This window comes from Athene noctua, chromosome 3 (assembly GCF_965140245.1).
Source record: "Athene noctua chromosome 3, bAthNoc1.hap1.1, whole genome shotgun sequence".
NCBI lineage: Eukaryota > Metazoa > Chordata > Aves > Strigiformes > Strigidae > Athene > Athene noctua.
Window position 1 is genome coordinate 60262423 of NC_134039.1, and position 16994 is coordinate 60279416.

General features: G+C 39.9%; 1 protein-coding gene across 8 annotated transcripts in view; it reads left to right on the plus strand.

The window, feature by feature from the left end:
• Window positions 1–16994, plus strand: part of ST7 (suppression of tumorigenicity 7) — a 155681-nt gene that overhangs the window by 47507 nt on the left and 91180 nt on the right. Inside the window, exon 1 of one of the 8 annotated variants that reach the window (XM_074903143.1) lies at window positions 9286–9401. The exons of 6 other annotated variants lie outside the window; for them this stretch is intronic. The gene's annotated coding sequence lies outside the window, so the exon portion shown is untranslated. Of the gene's footprint in view, window positions 1–9285; window positions 9402–16994 lie in introns of those variants that run through there. One more of the 8 variants, XM_074903145.1, reaches the window with a different exon arrangement.

A 16994-nucleotide genomic window follows, 5' to 3' on the forward strand; every position in this document is an offset into this window, starting at 1 on the left:
CTTGGGAAAGTTTAAATGCACCAACAGAGACCTCTCACAGGCTAAATTTGACTCATGCACTTGACAGTCTTAGACAGTTTTGGCTGTTGCAGCCCTGGATCACCTTTCCTATTGCACTGGTTTAGAGGTTGCAAGGATGTGATGATATAAAGTTACTGAATACAGTGCTGGTGTCTGGTGTAGCTGGGTCCACACACAGGGTTCTAGAATAGGGAAGAAATCTCAGATTGTCAAATTGGTTGGTCCTTGCCATAGCTAAAAGCATGTGCTATAATTAGTGGAGGAGTCTGTGATTGATCAAAGATGACAAAAGATCTTTCAGATTCAGGACAAAAATCATAGAATAATTGAGGTTGAAGGGACCAGTCCCTCCCTCAAACCAGGACCGATCTTTAAGTTAGAGCCAGTGAAAGATCTCTATCCATATGCATGTTTGCGAAATAGTATGAGATCAAAACAAGCTTCAACTTTGACCAGTTTAACTTACAGGACCAGAAATAAGGATAAATCTTTATGCTCAAGCACAATTGAAAGATTATTAGAGTCCCTTTGGGCTGTGACACAGATGGGAAGTGCAGTACATGCAGTGATGACTGTGTCATAGTATTAGACCTAGGGTAGAAGAAGTAGAGTTTCATGTAATTTGGGGGTAATTAATGAGTATGCCCAGCAAAAAAACTTATTCACAGAACAATATACGTCATCTCTTTTCGTCTTAGCTAGAATACCCTGCTTGATCCCTGAAGCAGCAAGGAAAAGGTCTGTAAGATACTACAAAAAGAGCATGTGGGATTCAGGGAGATAGAGTATTACAGGTTTCAAGATTAATGTATATCTTTTCTGTTTGGCGAAAATACTGATATAACATCACTGTTAGACCCTTTCATATGAAGGTCATTATCTATAATGACAGATTACAGAATTTTAGACATGCCATTATGTTCCCTGTTGTAAAGGATAGGATGCTGAGGCTTCATATTAGGGAAATGGGATGTACAACTACAGACAAAAACACTTGCAACCCAGAAGCCATTGTAGCTCAGTGGAAAATTGGCTGGCTTTGCTGTGTTTGATCAAGGCAAAGCTTATGCTGAGAGATCAATTTAAGATGCTCAGAAACCAGGAGTGCAAGTGAACCCATATTCGACCTAGACCAAGAAGTGTCCCATTGCTTCTCAGCATTAGATGGAAAGTATTTTTTGAGATTTAATTTGGAAATGTCATCTTGAGGTTTATCAAGTATTTTGATCAGTACATGGGAAGTAGAAGGGAAATTCTTGTGAAACTAAAGGCAGCGATACAAAATTAAAGTCTGATACATTTGACTTTTTTTGAGAAATCCAGTGGCTATGAAGATTTTTCCTTGGTGCAGTGAAATGGAGGATGCTTAGGTGTGACCCTCAAAGCATGCTAGATAGTGTTTCAGCCTAAAGCAAGAGCTGAAGGTGAAAACATTACAGGTTAGTGAGCTTTTCAGAGAAAATATATAGCTATAGTGGGGACTTTACACATTTGTATAGCCCTTACATACAGCTTTTGTGAAGGTTTGACTGAACAGGGAAGAAGGACAAGAGAGTGGTGGGAATGAACTCTGGAAGAATGTGCCTTGTACTCAGAAGGCCTGTAGCCTACAAAGCCATGAGGAGATTTTGAAGATGCCAGTGGAAATATTATCCACCTCCCTTGGCCTCTCATGTTTAATGTGCCACTCATTAGCCCAGTGATTTTGCAATCTGCAGTTACGATATGATTTCATATATGTCATCACTCCAGCAAATGCCAACTTACATTTTACTGCTAGGAATGGGTCTTGGAAAGCTGTTGCATAATTGGATTTCCTGCTGTACTCACCTGAGTGTGGAAGTACTCATCTTATGGTACATCAGGGAGTTTTAAGAGGATATGGGCTTGATGCTGATGAGTTGTGGTTGTGTGAGTGCAGCAAAAGGAAAATGTACTAAATTACATATTTTAAAAGTTCCTGGATAGAAGTTGAAAAAGGAGATATTTTTCACTTCACCTGTTCACTGCATTTTTAAAAAGTAGTAAGGGATCATATGATGAGGACACCACTAGAAGGCAAATTCTGAGGGGAAGGGCATATATTACAGCTCCACGGAGAAAATAGCAGCTGACTCCACTTGTAAGATCTCTGCTACAAGAAAAGGAAGAACTGCTGTAAGAAGATAGCATCCCAAGCATAACCTGAACTGTATAAATCACTGGCTTACCAATGTTTAACATGAGTCATACTGACTCTGAACTGACTTAGTGCAAGGAAAATACTGCTCATCACAAATAGAAAATAAAAATAATAAAAACATTGTAATTAGCAATACTGAAAGATGCTAAAAAGGTATGTTTATCATTCAGGAAGAGCTGAATCTGGAAAATATTAGTACCACTAACCTTTTTTTCCTGTGGGCTGCATTCATTACTGGCATTAGTAAGGTATCTAGGACTGCTGCAGTGGCAGTAAATTGTGCCACTGTATTTGCATAGAGGTAATAACCAGTCACTCAAACCATCCATCTGCTGATAAAATGCTCTCAAGCTTTGATTTAGATTATCAAAGAGAATACAGTAGAACAGAAATGTCAAATTAGCTTGTAAAGAAACATGTCAGGTTGTGTATGAAGATCCCATGCTGTGCTCTGTCATCCACAAGGACATGAGCCCAAACAGTCCAACTAAAAGGCCCTGGAAATTCTATAGACAGTGAGTGAAGGCAAAGGTGCTCTAGAGGGTTAAGTAAGCTGGGGAAAATGTTCCTGTAACTCAGCAATGTGTATGAGCCTGGCTGTTCTCTGTGTCCTCTGCTGCTTGCATGGTCCACAGTGATAACTCCAGATAAGCTGTTATTATTATGTACAGAGCAAAGAGGGTCATATCAGGCTGCTTGTGCAGATGGATGGAGAAAAGCTTTAAATGGTGGAAATGAGCAGCTGGATAAAAAGCAGCAAGATCTGAGCTGAAAGTGTTGCATTCAAGAGTGGAAGTTCCTCCAAGAAACCACCCAAATGTGAGAGGCCTAACACGTAACTGTTGAACAGGAGGGTACAGTGTCCTTTGTCACAGGACAGAAGAGAAGCTCTGTGGCGGTACAAGCGTGAACATATTCCTCAGACTGCTGACCTGCTAGTGGTGTCTTTCTGAGGCTTCAGCTGGAATGTTATGATATCACAAGGAGACGGCAGTAGGATGAAGGATTTCTCAAGTGTGTTAAATAAAGACATACTACGTGATCTTTATTATCATTTACAGTTGCTATGCTATAGTGGGACTACTGGGTGTTGCCCCAGCCCATAGGGATGCAACAGCTATGATGACCAAGGGATGAAGCTTGGTGGTGTGTCACAGCAGAGAGGAGTCCCACTAAAAACAGGCATTCAAAGGCCTTTACATGGGACCTTTTCTAGAGTTATCTTCATAGGTATAAATATTTTCACAACTAGGGTTCTGACTATGCTAGGATACACCTCCACACCACAGAAGGTGGCATTGCTGTGGGCATTGCATGTTACAGCTTGCAGTGATCGTCTGGATGCAGATGGACGTTGGCTTGGTCGCTCTGAGGCACCGCACATATGCTCATGACTTAGTCTCTGCAGGTCTTGGCTGAGTATCAGAGAGGAATGAAGCTGTATTTTAAAACAGTGCATTGTACTGCAGGAGTTCAGTGAACTACATGCCTGGCATTTAGTTAGGTTATGTCTTGTTTTTGTGTCTATAGTGAAAGTTAGTTAATTATTCTATAAAATAACGTATAGACAAATACACAGAATTATGCAAAAAGACAAGAAGAAAAGGCTTGTGTTTGGACTTGCCACCCTTAATAGTATCCCCTTAAACACAGAGGCTTCCCTGAGGGAACAAAGCAATGTGACTCTCTAATCTGGGAACGTCAGCGCAGCCACCGTCACTGTAGAGAGAGGCACTGCGGGCAGCAGCTGCTGCCTGCAGTCTGGCAGCAATTACGCGCTGTCTGCATTTTCAGTTATTCTCCTTAGTTCACTGGTTTTTATGTACTCCAAGTCTGTTTTGGTTTACACTAGGAAGAAAGACATGTCTTTATGTCATTGAGCAATCTAACTATGGACAGACTTTAAAAAAAATCCCAATTTTTATTTATTTATGTAGTATATATGGTTTGGTTTTTTGTTTTTGGTTTTGGTTTTGTTTTTTTTTTTTACTTTGACTGCTGTTGTGAGTTGAAACTGCCTTGCTTTTACTAGGATTGTAAAACAGACTAGTTGACCAAAGTTAAAAGTCTTTTTTTCCTAGTGAAGGAAGAGCCTGAAGCTGTCTCCCCATATAGCAAATCATTGCTGATGTGAAGCTGTAGTCTTACTGCTTCTCTACAGAGAGTTTGGTACCATGGCAGGTAGCAACTCTTGTTGTTCTTGTGTGTGAGGAGCCCAAAAGTTTACATACCATACAATCAGACTCCCTCCTCATCTCCAGAAGCACTGCAGACATACTGACAGAAGAGGGTGGAGATACACTGTGCGTGTCATGGGCAAGCCTGCATTGCAGCTGACTCATGTGCTGCCTTATGTACAGGTAAGTAAGGGAGGATTATGCTGCCAAGTTGGCTTTCAGAAACTGGTATTTCATCTCTGAAAATCAGCTGCTGGAGGTTACATATCGCTTTGTTGGGTTTTTTTAATTGTCTAAAATCTGGCTGTTAGTCCTGTCTATATTTCAGAAGTTCAGTCTAGAAATATATTTCAAAGGGAAAGATGCACAACTATTAAATGCTAAACTTGAATCATAGTTGTTGGGCCATGATTCTGCTTTCTAGCATCCAAGCTCACAGAATTGGTCTGATTAAATAATTTTGAGGACAGCCAATCAAATAATAGCAAAAGATATCAGTGAATATAGTCAGAAAGAGACCTAATCAAAATAAACTCGTGAACAGCAATCTGAGACATTAAACTATAAAATAAGTGGTGAATGAGATAGTCATGATAGGACAAGAAATATTGTAGAACATTTTAAAAAATCACCTTGTTTTCCAACATTTCATTTGCTTTTGTTCTTTGCAAGAAGAATGGAGTGCTAGCTATGAGCAAAAGTAGAGGTAACTTCCTTTTTTAGTTATAAAATTGCTTTTTCCAGGGCCTTATACATTAACCCAAAGCGAAACACAGCCTCCATGGTCTCAAGTTTTATCTGATTGCTTTTGTGCAAGTGATTTCACACCAGCTACAGCAGGATGCTACTGTCCAAAACTAAATCAACAACAGTGATTACCTTATGGTACAAGTCGCCGCAGTGGAGTTTGAGTATTGGCCATTTCAGGTGGTCACCGTTTCTTTGGGAACAGCATGTCAAGGTGGTTTTAATCAATGACAGACTTGTCCTAAATAGGTGTCGAAAACCTTTGTGCTGGGTTCTTAAGAGCTTAGGCTGATTGATGAGATCAGTCTTTTCTGTGATTACTATTCTCAGAAATAGTACATGATCTCTTACAAGATTTGTCTGTATGTGTCCTTAGGTTTAAATAAAAATGTGATTTTTTTTTCAACAAGGTTAATTAAGATGGTATTGTGGTGTGTTGACTTTGGCTGGATGCCAGGTCCCCACCAAAGCTGCTCTATCATTCCCCCTCCGCAACCAGATAGGGGAGAGAAAGTATAACAAATGGCTTGTGGGTCGAGATAAGGACAGTTTAATAAAGCAAAAGCAAAGGTCATGCACGAAAGCAAAGGAAAACAAAATATTTTATCCTCTTCTTCCCATCAGCAGGCAATGTCTGGCCACTTCCTGGGAAGTAGGGCTTCAGTATGCTTAGGGTTGCTCTGGAAGACAAGTGTATATAACAAATGCCCCCCTTCCTTCTCCATTCTCTTAGCTGTTATTGCTGAGCAGACATCATAAGGTATGGAATATCCCTTTGGTCAGTTTGGGTCAACTGTCCTGGCTATGTCTCCTCCCAGAATCTTGCTTACCCCCAGCCTAGTGGTGAGAGGGAATGTTGGAGAGACAGCTCTGATGCTGTGTGAGTACTGCTTGGCTTAGCCAAAACACTGGTGTTTTACCAACACCTTTCTAGCTACCAGTACAAAGCACAGCACTATGAGGACTGCTATGGGGAAAATTAACTCCATCTCAGCCAGACCCAGTACAGGTACAAAAAAACTTACACACATTCTCAATTAGGACTAGATTCAATTAACAAGGTGTAGGTTTAAGGTTAGTTGAAATAAACTTTCTTAGCTGAAATAAAAATGTCCATGTGTCAAAATATGGGTGCAGGCAGGTCAAATTACTTTAATATTAATGTAAAAATGTCAACATGGTTTATTGGTTTTGGTTTTGACTTTTAAACACTCCTTGTATTTTCAGAAACTCAGAATGAAATATCACCTTGTTTACTGTGCTCTCTGGTTTCTAAACGAGCATGAATGACCTTTGATAAAGGGTTTGAAGTTCACATCTGTGGAACAAATGAATAACTTTGTTTTCTTTGATCTTGCTGCCGTCCAGTCGGCCCTTTGGTGATGTTTCTGCAAAGCTAATAATATATATTTGGAGGATGCCAAGAAAATGGATATAGGTAGTGTTAATGCACAACCCATAGATATGGCCATGCTTCCCTGAGATGCTTGCTTGTGGGAAGGCCTCACCTAAACATGTCTATTGATCCGTAGTGGCAGAGCATCAACAATTCTGAGACCACTAGGTGAGAATGTCCCTCTTAAACTGAATGAGGGTGTTTAATAGTTCAGCACTTAAGCCGTTGTCCAAGGTGGTAGTCTTTACACCAAACAGCCTACTGGTTTTGTTCTGTTCTGGATCTAAACACTAGAGCTGGTTTTAAAACTTTTGAGATTCTGACAAAAACAGGACTCAAGCACAAAATAGATTTTACAAGATATTGCAAAATCTAGTATGGGCTAGATGGCTGATCTGTGGAGACTGAAATTAGCTGAAGAACAGTTGGAACCCTGAAGGAGGAGGTCAGATCATCTTCATTCTTGAGCAACAAGAAAATTGAGGAGGTGTGATGAGCTAGAAGAGAGAAGGAAGTCTGCAACATGGAAGATCCTGGAATAAATTCTCGAATTGTGGAGGATTTAGAAATTGTGAAAGCTAAAATCTCATATGCTGAATAGGCACACAGAGTATATATGTGTAAGAGAAGGGGGGAGGGTGAGACAAGTGGTAGGAGGAGCAGATGTGAACAGGTTTGATGGTGGAATGCTTAATCCTGCCCACCGTTCCTTAAGAAGACCTGCTGACATTCTCATGAAGAAATCAAGATACATTCTTAAGATGTAAAATGGAAATGGTAGAAAATGCTAGAAATGCTATTGAAGTGATTGTAGTAAACGAGGCCATTTTAGAAATAATAAGCATGAAATGAATCTCCCTTTACACCAATATCTAGATGAGAAGGTGGATGATAGATCATTTGCCGTACTGATTGCTGTACTGACTGTTATCACACAGTCCTTGACTGTTGTGTGAACAAGAGTTTATCATGTCCATGTAGGCAGCTTCTGCGTCAGGTGGGAAAATAGGGCAGTGTCTCTAGGACTGGGGTGGAGAAGCTGTGATGATCAAGGTGATCCAGGGTTTTAGGGATTGACACAAATTTTATTTCCAGATCTTTTCAGAGTTTGGAGTGAAGGCAAACTTTCCAGTGGCTGCTTTTGTGATTTTCTCTAAGTCTGTCAATCCTGACTGTAGTCTGTTTTATTGAAAGCACCAATTAAGTAGCCGAGCATTTGCTCTTCTTCCCAGATGGTTCCCTCTTCAATACAAGAAGCAATCTGTGCTGTAACAAAGCGGGCAGGAGCCCAAGCTGTAATCTTGTGCACAGATCGGTGCAGCCAGCCATTTGAAGCTGAATTAACAGTGGGATGTGAGTTAACAGTGTAGTTAGCAGGAAAGAGCAGAACCGGGGTGGGGTGGGATCAGGGGAGAGGAGGAACTGCCTGACACTGTTTTGTTTGAGCCTGGCTTGCTCCTAATCCTGCTAGCCATTCAGCCTTGATGGTAGCAATAAGCCTGGGTACCAGCTGTGCTTTCCCATGGGCTGCCGTGTTATTTTCGGCTCCTGTGAAAATGAGGCATTTCCATTTAATTTGCATCTTTTTTCCCCTTCTCTTTCTCTAATGAACAAGTGAGTACAGCAAATGCATTTATGCCCTTCTTAGTGATGCCTCCCCTCCTTTCAGCTGCATCTACTGTAAGATCCCTTTCAGTCCATTGCTTGCTTTAGATTTAGCATCTTGTAGTTCAGAGGAAATAACTGAAAGTCTCTGCTTAATGATGAGATCTCCTGCAACTTCCAGCTGCTCCAGGGCACTTTTGTTCAGAGCTCGGATTTCTGAGTGTACGCCTATTCACCCATTCACGATCACCAGTATGGCCCCACGGAGATTTTCCTGCTGTTTTCCCTTTACTCTGAAAATTCTCTTATTTTCAGAATATGTATTGGGAACTTACATGAAGAGCTACATTGATTTTCCTCCCTACTTTTCAGAACTCTAAATGTGTCAGTGGAGAAGATCACTGAACACACCACTGTTTCATGTGCTGTATGATTGCTTCCAACAGTCAGTGTTTTAGGTTCTCCCTGGAAGCTTAGTCTTTATAGTCCTCAGCTGTAAAGAGCACGATGCTATCCTTTCTTTTACAGCCTGTACAGCATGCCAGGTAGGTTGCCTGAGCATAAAAAGGTGCACTGAATTAATTCAGTAAATCTAAAAAACATCATTTCTCAGTCTGTAGTGGACAGACCAGGTTTGGAGAGCTTGGTCTGCTACAGAGAGGGCTTAGCTAGGTCTCTGACATCAACAAGCCACAGTGTTTGAAGTGTAGGTTGCCAAAACATATCTGTGTATTTTCAATTAACAGATAGGCATTGAGTATTTTGAAAGTGGATATAAACCTGTTCTGAAGCTAAAAGACTGTTTTGATAGAATCCCTGAGATGGTAAGAAAGATATGTAAGACAAGCCTGTCCTCCTGGAGAAGGGAAACAAGCAGGCATCTAGATAAAATAGTTATTGTTATCTATGACATGGCCTTCAGTTATTAGGCTTGGAGCAGTCTATCATATTCTTATCTTGAACCTGTTGCTTTTTTATTTGTTGTTAGTGACTGACTCCCAGTACTGCATGTGGTTTGGCTGATCAGGCTCAGTGCAATGCACAGTGCGTCTCAGACACCAGTTACTTATTTTGTCCACTACAAACACATCTGGCTGGTCTTCAGGCTCCAGCCCTTCCTATTGCCACTCTGGTTTGTGTAGTTATAGTTCATGACATTTACTTGGAAATTTTTTTGTGGATTATTTTGTTAAGCTCCTGTTAGGTAGGTAAGTTTTCTGCTCAGTGGGACTTACTGGTGTCCGAGTGGACTGACAAGGGTCGTCTCTAACAGGTAAGGAAGATAATTTGGTTCTTCAGCTAAATCTTCACATCTGGAAGCACTTTCACCCCAGTACATCTCTGCACAATGCAATGCTTCTTCCAATTCCAGTCATTAATTCTATCTGCTTCGAGCAAGATTTAAATGTTGTTCATCAGCAAGTGCCTGTGGTGAGTGGAGGGTGGCTGCTGTGCTCGCAGAGCAGCACTTGCTTGAAGCAATGGCAGAATTTCATGTTGTAATTATTTATACCCCAATTTTTATGTTCTCTAGTTGTGTTTGCAGCAGTTACTGGGTAAAAGAATAAAAGCACGTGTATGTGCTCTTACTGTATGTAATAAATATTTTACATATACTTACAATGTTTATTACATATAGCTTGTATGTAATAAATAAGCTATAAAGAAGCTATATGTTACCTTTTTATGTTATACCCTCCTTCAGGGAGCAGACTAGCTGTCAGTTGTGGGTTTGGGAGTTTCTGTTGTCAATTTTAGAGTTGGGATATTGTCCTGGTTCAGCTAGGATAGGGTTAAGTTTCCCCAGAGTGGGGAGGGAGCTCCAGCCGGGTTATTCATACCATGTTGATGTCAGGTCCAGCCGCAGCAGCGCGGGAAGCATCCCTTTGTGGCTTTGGTCCGGGGAAGCACATGCAGTGGGCTGGATGTGTCCACTGCAGTATTTCTCTGTATATCTTTTGTCTTGTTTACTGTTATTGCTGTTTATTGTTGTTGTTATTGCTATTGTTGTGTTAGGTTTATTATTTTTTTCACCGTTGTATTAAATTTTTCTTATCTCAACCCTGGGGTTTGTATCTCACGCCCTGCCCCGTCCGGTCCGAGGGTGGGGGAGGGACAACAGCAAAGTGGTCTCTGGTCCCAGCAGGGCCTAAACCACCAGAGATATAAAGAGAGGAACTGAGTCAAGGCTATGAAATGTAGTAAATACAGAACTGAAAATTATGACTTTAAATGCAGTAATTTCCCAAAGACATTTTAGTCATATTCCAATCAAATTTTAGTGCTGATCAGCCACTGAGTGTTTCCACTGCTGAATCCTACTTTGATTCTTAGTATCATTTCAGAATGAAGGAAAACAGTGGTTTTGTCATTAATTTGATCCATTATTTGAAGTAAAACAGTGAATTACAAAGAGAATCAGTTTCAAAATGCCTGCTGATTGTTTTGAATCATTACTTTTTAACAATTGTTTTGCATTCCTTAATATTTCAGATGGGCATTAATGTGATATAGTCTAGATTGAGGTACTACTTGTAAACTTAGATTACAGTTTTTCATCACACCTTAAATTTTGTTATCATTAGACAGAATCCTGGAAAACATCGATGTCAGAGAGCTGAGTCAGGGAAAAACATGTATCTTCTGAATAAAGGTAGTCAGGTGCTTCCTGAAAAGCCACTGATGACATAACAAGTGTCTATCAAAGCATTCAGATAATTACATCTTCTCCTGTGGGCTAGTATTGCTAAGACTGACCAACTAGATTTATCCTTGAAATAATGTTGTGGGTGTCGATGGCCCAGGCTGGAGTAATTTTGCCCCACTTACCTATATGACCTATAGGCTTGTTTTGTTGCTGCACTGTCCTTGTCCAGCAGCAGGATGCTCTGGGATGAGGACCCGACCACATGGAGTCTTGAAGTGTTATTCTTTAGCATCTTCGGTCATTTGCCCTAACCACATTTTTCTTCAGGATTGAGTACCGGGTTTACAAGGTGATTCTCTGGGGTGAGAGTCTTCAATATCTGCTTGTATTCAGAGGAATACTGCATTTTTAGTCTTTGTGAGTGATTTAAGATGTGCTCCCAAATGTATACACTGTCTATAATTGTACTTTTATATAGGTGCTTTTCAATAGCAATACTAAAACATTTTTAGTGGTGAAGCTGAAGAATGCAAGACATGAAGGGGCTGTCTGGGGCTCAGATCAGTTGCCTAAATGAGTTATCCAGAGCCATTTCAGATGCCCTAGGTCATATTTCACCTGGATTCCAGCTGTTGGTTTCTGGGGGTCTTCTGTCTGTGCCTTGTGTCGGTGTATCAGCTACCCTATGCATCTCAAACCTCTTTGGATGCACGTGGTTAGACAACCAAATCAAGCTCTTTTTGTCATCAGGAGTTGTTGTTTGTGTAATCCCCAAAAGATCCAGTCATGTTAAGTAATGTGGGAATCTCAAGATTCCTGAGTAACTGCAGGGTTTTGGGGGGTTATTTGGGTTTGGTTTGAGCAGTAGAGAGTAAAAGCCACAATGATGATGATAAACTTGGACTGGCAAGGCGCTCGTGTCAACTGTTGCTGTGATTAACACCGGCTGCTCAGCAGCACAGGCTCAGGGCTTGGGGAACATGCTGTACTCATATTATCTGGCTTAGAAATGCCCTCCACTTGCCATTTGCAAGCAGAGACAGAAGACAAACATTTCTTCCCCTAAATATGGGACTTGTTATAGCTTAGTTGCTTGGCAATCCACTTGACTGTAAAATAAGCAGACTATTAAGCAATGCTACTGATTTCCTTCCTTCTATGGCTTTGCAGGATATTCTGTGATCTTTGTACCATTACAGTCTTTACAACCATCTGTTTAACTGCAGAGAGAGATACATACTGCTGCCATGAGTCTGTCTTTGGGGGAAAGTCACTGCATTTTCAGGTGTTCCTCCTGTTGTTTTTTTTCTGTATGACACTGCATTTCTATTCCTACCACTTCCCTCTCCTTTTAAGCTTATTGGCAACATCTATCGCTGCTATCTATAATTACACTTGGCACTGGGAGAAGGGGAAACACTGATCGTAGCAACCTCCTGTGCCTTCTGTGTAGGTATTCAAACACATGTATTAATATAATGATACTTCTAGATTGCTTCATTATTTATTTCCCTCTGATCCAAAACAAAGTCTTCTCTCTCAGCCCTGCATGGACTAAACCATAACTTGCCTCCTCCCTCGGTGGGGAAAACCAGAACCAGCTACTGTAAGGAAAAAAGAGTTTCCATATCAGATTATATTTATATTGCATATAAATATTTTTATTTTTTATATATTCAGTTATATTTATATTTATATATGTGGCTATCCTGTGATTGAAGTAGTGTCATCCATGTGCAAAACCTTGACAGCTCCCTGAAAGATGTAAGTGTATTTTTGATCCCAAGTAGATGCTGTTCTTCCTGTGGTCAAAATAATAATGGTAATTTTTAATACTTACTAATAGATACTGCTACTAGTAATAGTTCTGAATAATACTAATACAGTACAAATAAAATAGTCCAGATTGTGAGCAAGGTTTGCCTCAGGGCCATTGGAAGAAAGCTCATTTGGAAATCTGGGTTTATGTTTGTAGATGTTACTTGAGGTTCTGGCATACTTTATCTTGAGGTTCTGGCATACTTTATCTTGATAGGACCTTTTTCTACTGTTCAGTATAGTATGTTCAGTATAGTAAGTGAGCAGAGCATAATAATTTAACCAATAGCTATAAGGAAAAGAAATAGAAGGGACAAGTTCTATATGTAGCTCACTATAGGATAAAGAATGACAGTCTCATTTGGTGCAAATTCACAGTACATTCTTGTATATTTGAGATTTAGTGTTGGAAACTTGCTTTAATCTTATTCTTTTCATATCATGTAATTTAACTTTCCCAGCCAATGAGCCCTGAAATATAAGTACAGTCACCGCAGGAAGTACGAAATGAAAGAGCATTCAAATATGGGGATTAGTAGAACTGTGGTTAGCTAATGACTGCAATACACTTAGTAAGCAAGACATGCAAGTTTGAGTGGAGCAGCATCTTGAATCTCTCTCATAGGAGTGGGGAAACCCCAGTTCATCATTCTTTGGGACTCAGCCTGCTCATGAGTACTCACAGAAGTCCAGGCCATTTGTAGGCTGATGTTCTGGTCCAGTGGTGTGTGGGAGCAGGCTGCTGTGGTTGCACTTTAGAACACTAAACTGAAGAGTCTTGAAGGTATAGATCTGGCCGGGATTCTGAACAGCAAAGCACCTTTTCAGGTACTAAGCCAGCTCTGTGAAACCAGCAGTAAAGTAGACACTAATTAACTCCATTAAATACAAAATCCATGTAATTCAGACACACATATATTGTATAATATGTCTTGCATACATTAAATTTGCATACAAAATTAGTGCATTTATGCTTGCTTCAGTGTATTGCTCTTTAATACCAGAAACAGATTTGCTGTCAGAAAAGAGGGAAAATATAGGCATGCTCACTGTCGACACATATAAAATGCACAGAGGGAGTCCTACATTAAACAGAATTATAGATACCACTTTTCAAAGAAACCCAACTTTAATGCCAATCATACAAACATGCTTTGATGCCTTTAAAATGATAGATCATTATTTTTCCAGAGGGCAAAAGCATATACAGAACACAAATTTTAATTATGCCTGAGAAGACTGAAAGTTTTTAACATTTCAAATAAATATGGATGTGACATTTTATTTGAGTTCTTTTATGATTTTGGATACAGACCTCATTAGAGTCAGCTGCTGTTTATGGCATCTGACATAGAGCAGTACATTTATGAAGACAGGAATTTAATATAGAGCTTGAGGGGCAAACTGACTCAGTAGGGGTTTGTCACTTAATAAATGGGACTAAGTTTTTCCTGTGAAGGGCATGTCTATATTGTGCAGTGGAGAGAGCTTCACGTGAGCTAGTGGAGTAATACCAAAGCAATATTGTTCTTCAGCACTGTACTCCAGCTAATTAGTCTGTCAAGCTGTTTAATAGGGTTTCACTGCTGTCTTGGATGAAAATGAGCATCTTCATATGGCATTGTCCTACAGAACCACATGGGGTTTCTGAAGCACTAAGCAGTGATTCAGGGTGCTCTGTAACACACCTTGCTTGTAGTGTTTAGATGTTCTCTCCATCTTTTACAGTGTCAAGTTTGTTCAGGTCCATGTTAAATTTATGAAGGATGTTGTTGTTGTTGTTAGAGAGGTTGTGTGATGATAGCTGATTTGTGGCTTTTCCTTTTCTACCAGTACATGTTCTCCATGAACAAACTCCCCTGTTTTTCTTCTAGACCAGCTCTCAGTGGTATTTAAATTTTTTTAGTTTTTAAATCCCATTTTATTGGACACTTTATCTAAGACCTTACAAAGGATCCTAATGAAGATGTTCTCCATTCCTCAAATTAGAAGTTTTTCACGTGCCTTAATTTAAACCTCTAAAATTATAAGGTATTTTCAAAACTCTTAATCTATGTTTGCTTCTTACCTTCCGAGAAACATTTGATCATAAAAATGTGCTGATAATTTGCTTATTTAACTAGTTGGTTTTATCTAATTTGCATAAATTCAGATTGCCACACAGTTATAAATGGAACAAACATTGAAAATACTGGACAAACCTGCATTTTATTCTTCCTTTCACAGAAAGAAAAAATCTGCTTATATCAGAACACTGAGTGAGGAATCATACCTTTCAAATTCTAACAATTGGTTTTAATCTAACATCTCATATTTTTGGTTGCTGTTATTGCTTATACTTATAGTTCACTCAAAATCAGGATATAGACAGAGCCATTGTTTTTAACTAAAGAGGTATAACCTTCAGATATATTCAGTTAGGGCTAAGAAAGTCTCCAGATTATTTCATCTGTATCTTTCAGAGCCCTTCTACAAAACATGTGGAAAACCAGGCCATTCTTAATAGGAGGACATTTCCATAAAGGAAGATAGGCTTTCCCAAACCCAGAAGCCTGGAGAACCATCCCTGTGTTTCTCAAGCACCTTTTCTGAAGAAGGTGTGACAGCATTTACTCTAGTCACCCAGGCTGTTCTTCAGGAACATGTAAGAAGACATGAGTAAGTCCTGAAGGTGAAAAACAGTCTGGGGAAATAAAACATGTCTCCAGTCTGTTTGTACTGCTATCATCTCACATAGAGATTGGCAGGAAGGTCCTGCAGTGAGGGGAAGTTTGGAGGAAAATACTGGGAGATAAACCAGACTGGTTACAGTCTTCAAGTTGCAGGTCTTGGTAAAATAGATTGGTTTTCCAAGCTTTCTTGCAAAGGCATCTTGATATATTGCTTTCCAGCATCTGCTACATAAAACAATTGCCAAATACATAAATAAACACATCTCAGGATTTCTGTGCAATAAATAAAGGCATTTCCCTCCTGCATGCCCATTAAAGATCACCAGTTTCCTAGCTTCTTTGCTCAGTTAAAAGATTTCTAAGGATTTTTGAAGCCAGATTGTAAGCTTCTGCAGAAGACAACAGTTTTAGCGTCTTTCAAGGACTCTTTCTGACTAGTTCTAATTAGGGTGAAGAGGGGCATTTCCATGGGACCTTCATCACAGTGCTGCAAGCTTCTGGACTGCACTGTGATCCCTGAGACATCTCCACAGGATGCTGGATTTGTATTATACAGCTATCCAAACTGCACCAGAGAAGCAGAAAATTCCTGCCTTTTCAGCAGAACTGGGAAGGCTTGAATCAATCTTAACACACACCTTTGCTTCATATTCTGTATTGCTCTTAGAGGAAAGACAATGAAGAAGACTTTAGGTAGTATCATGTATGAGGCTCCAGGATATGTAGCAAAGGATGGAGCTTTTTGTTAGTTATTGTGAACCACTTGTAGATTCTTACTAACACGCAACCACAGTGATCAGTATCTGGTGCTTTTCTAATACGTTACAGAGAAGGTACGTGAATGACTGTAGAGGATACCTGAGCTCATTTCTAATGAACTACCCTTAGTCAGCAGGAAATGTCAGAGTTTAAAAGGATGAAGGTTTCATCCCTCAAGGATAAGAAGGGGAACTAAGCAGCCCTCCTTTCACTAAAGCAGTACTGTAGACAGTCAGTATCAAGGGAGCCTTGTCCCCACTAGGTTGGACAATGTCAAGAAGGTGGATGATGAAAATGGAGGGCAAAGTGAAAATGGCCATCAAAGCTATAAATGAAAAAACAAACCAACCTCAAAACACACCCAAACAAACAAAGCAGCAAACTACAGCTGTCCCATTTTGTCTTTGTCATTCCCTCCACTGAGGCATGCAAACACAGATCACACATCAATTGTATAATAAAATCTATATAAAAATTGCATAGTAATTATATAGGGGAAAAAAAAGAGTACCCAGAAGGGAGCAGAAGAACAGTCTTCCAATGGTGGCATGAGAGGACTTTCCTCAAATAAGGAGCTCTTGTATCTCAGTAAGGTTCTTTGGAAAAGTCCCTGCACTGACTGGGCTGTTCCCAGCATGCAGCATGACAGATGTCCAGAAAAGGCAGCAGTACAGAGAACATTTGTCAATCAATCAAATTATTATTCTTTAACTCTTTAACAACTATTTTATTAGTAAAAGATTCTTGTGAAGTAAAGTGTATTAACACCAATGAAACGAACTGAGCAGATGTACAAAATAAGCAAATCGGCTCAGGAACAGATGGTTTTTGTCAGTCAAGTCTACCTTTCTGGGTGCTCTAAGATCATTACTGCTTGGAAATAGGGCCCAGATGACGCTTTCTTCTGTCTGATGTATATACTGTTTATCATAACCAATGTACAAAGGAAAAGGTATGATTGAAGAACTGT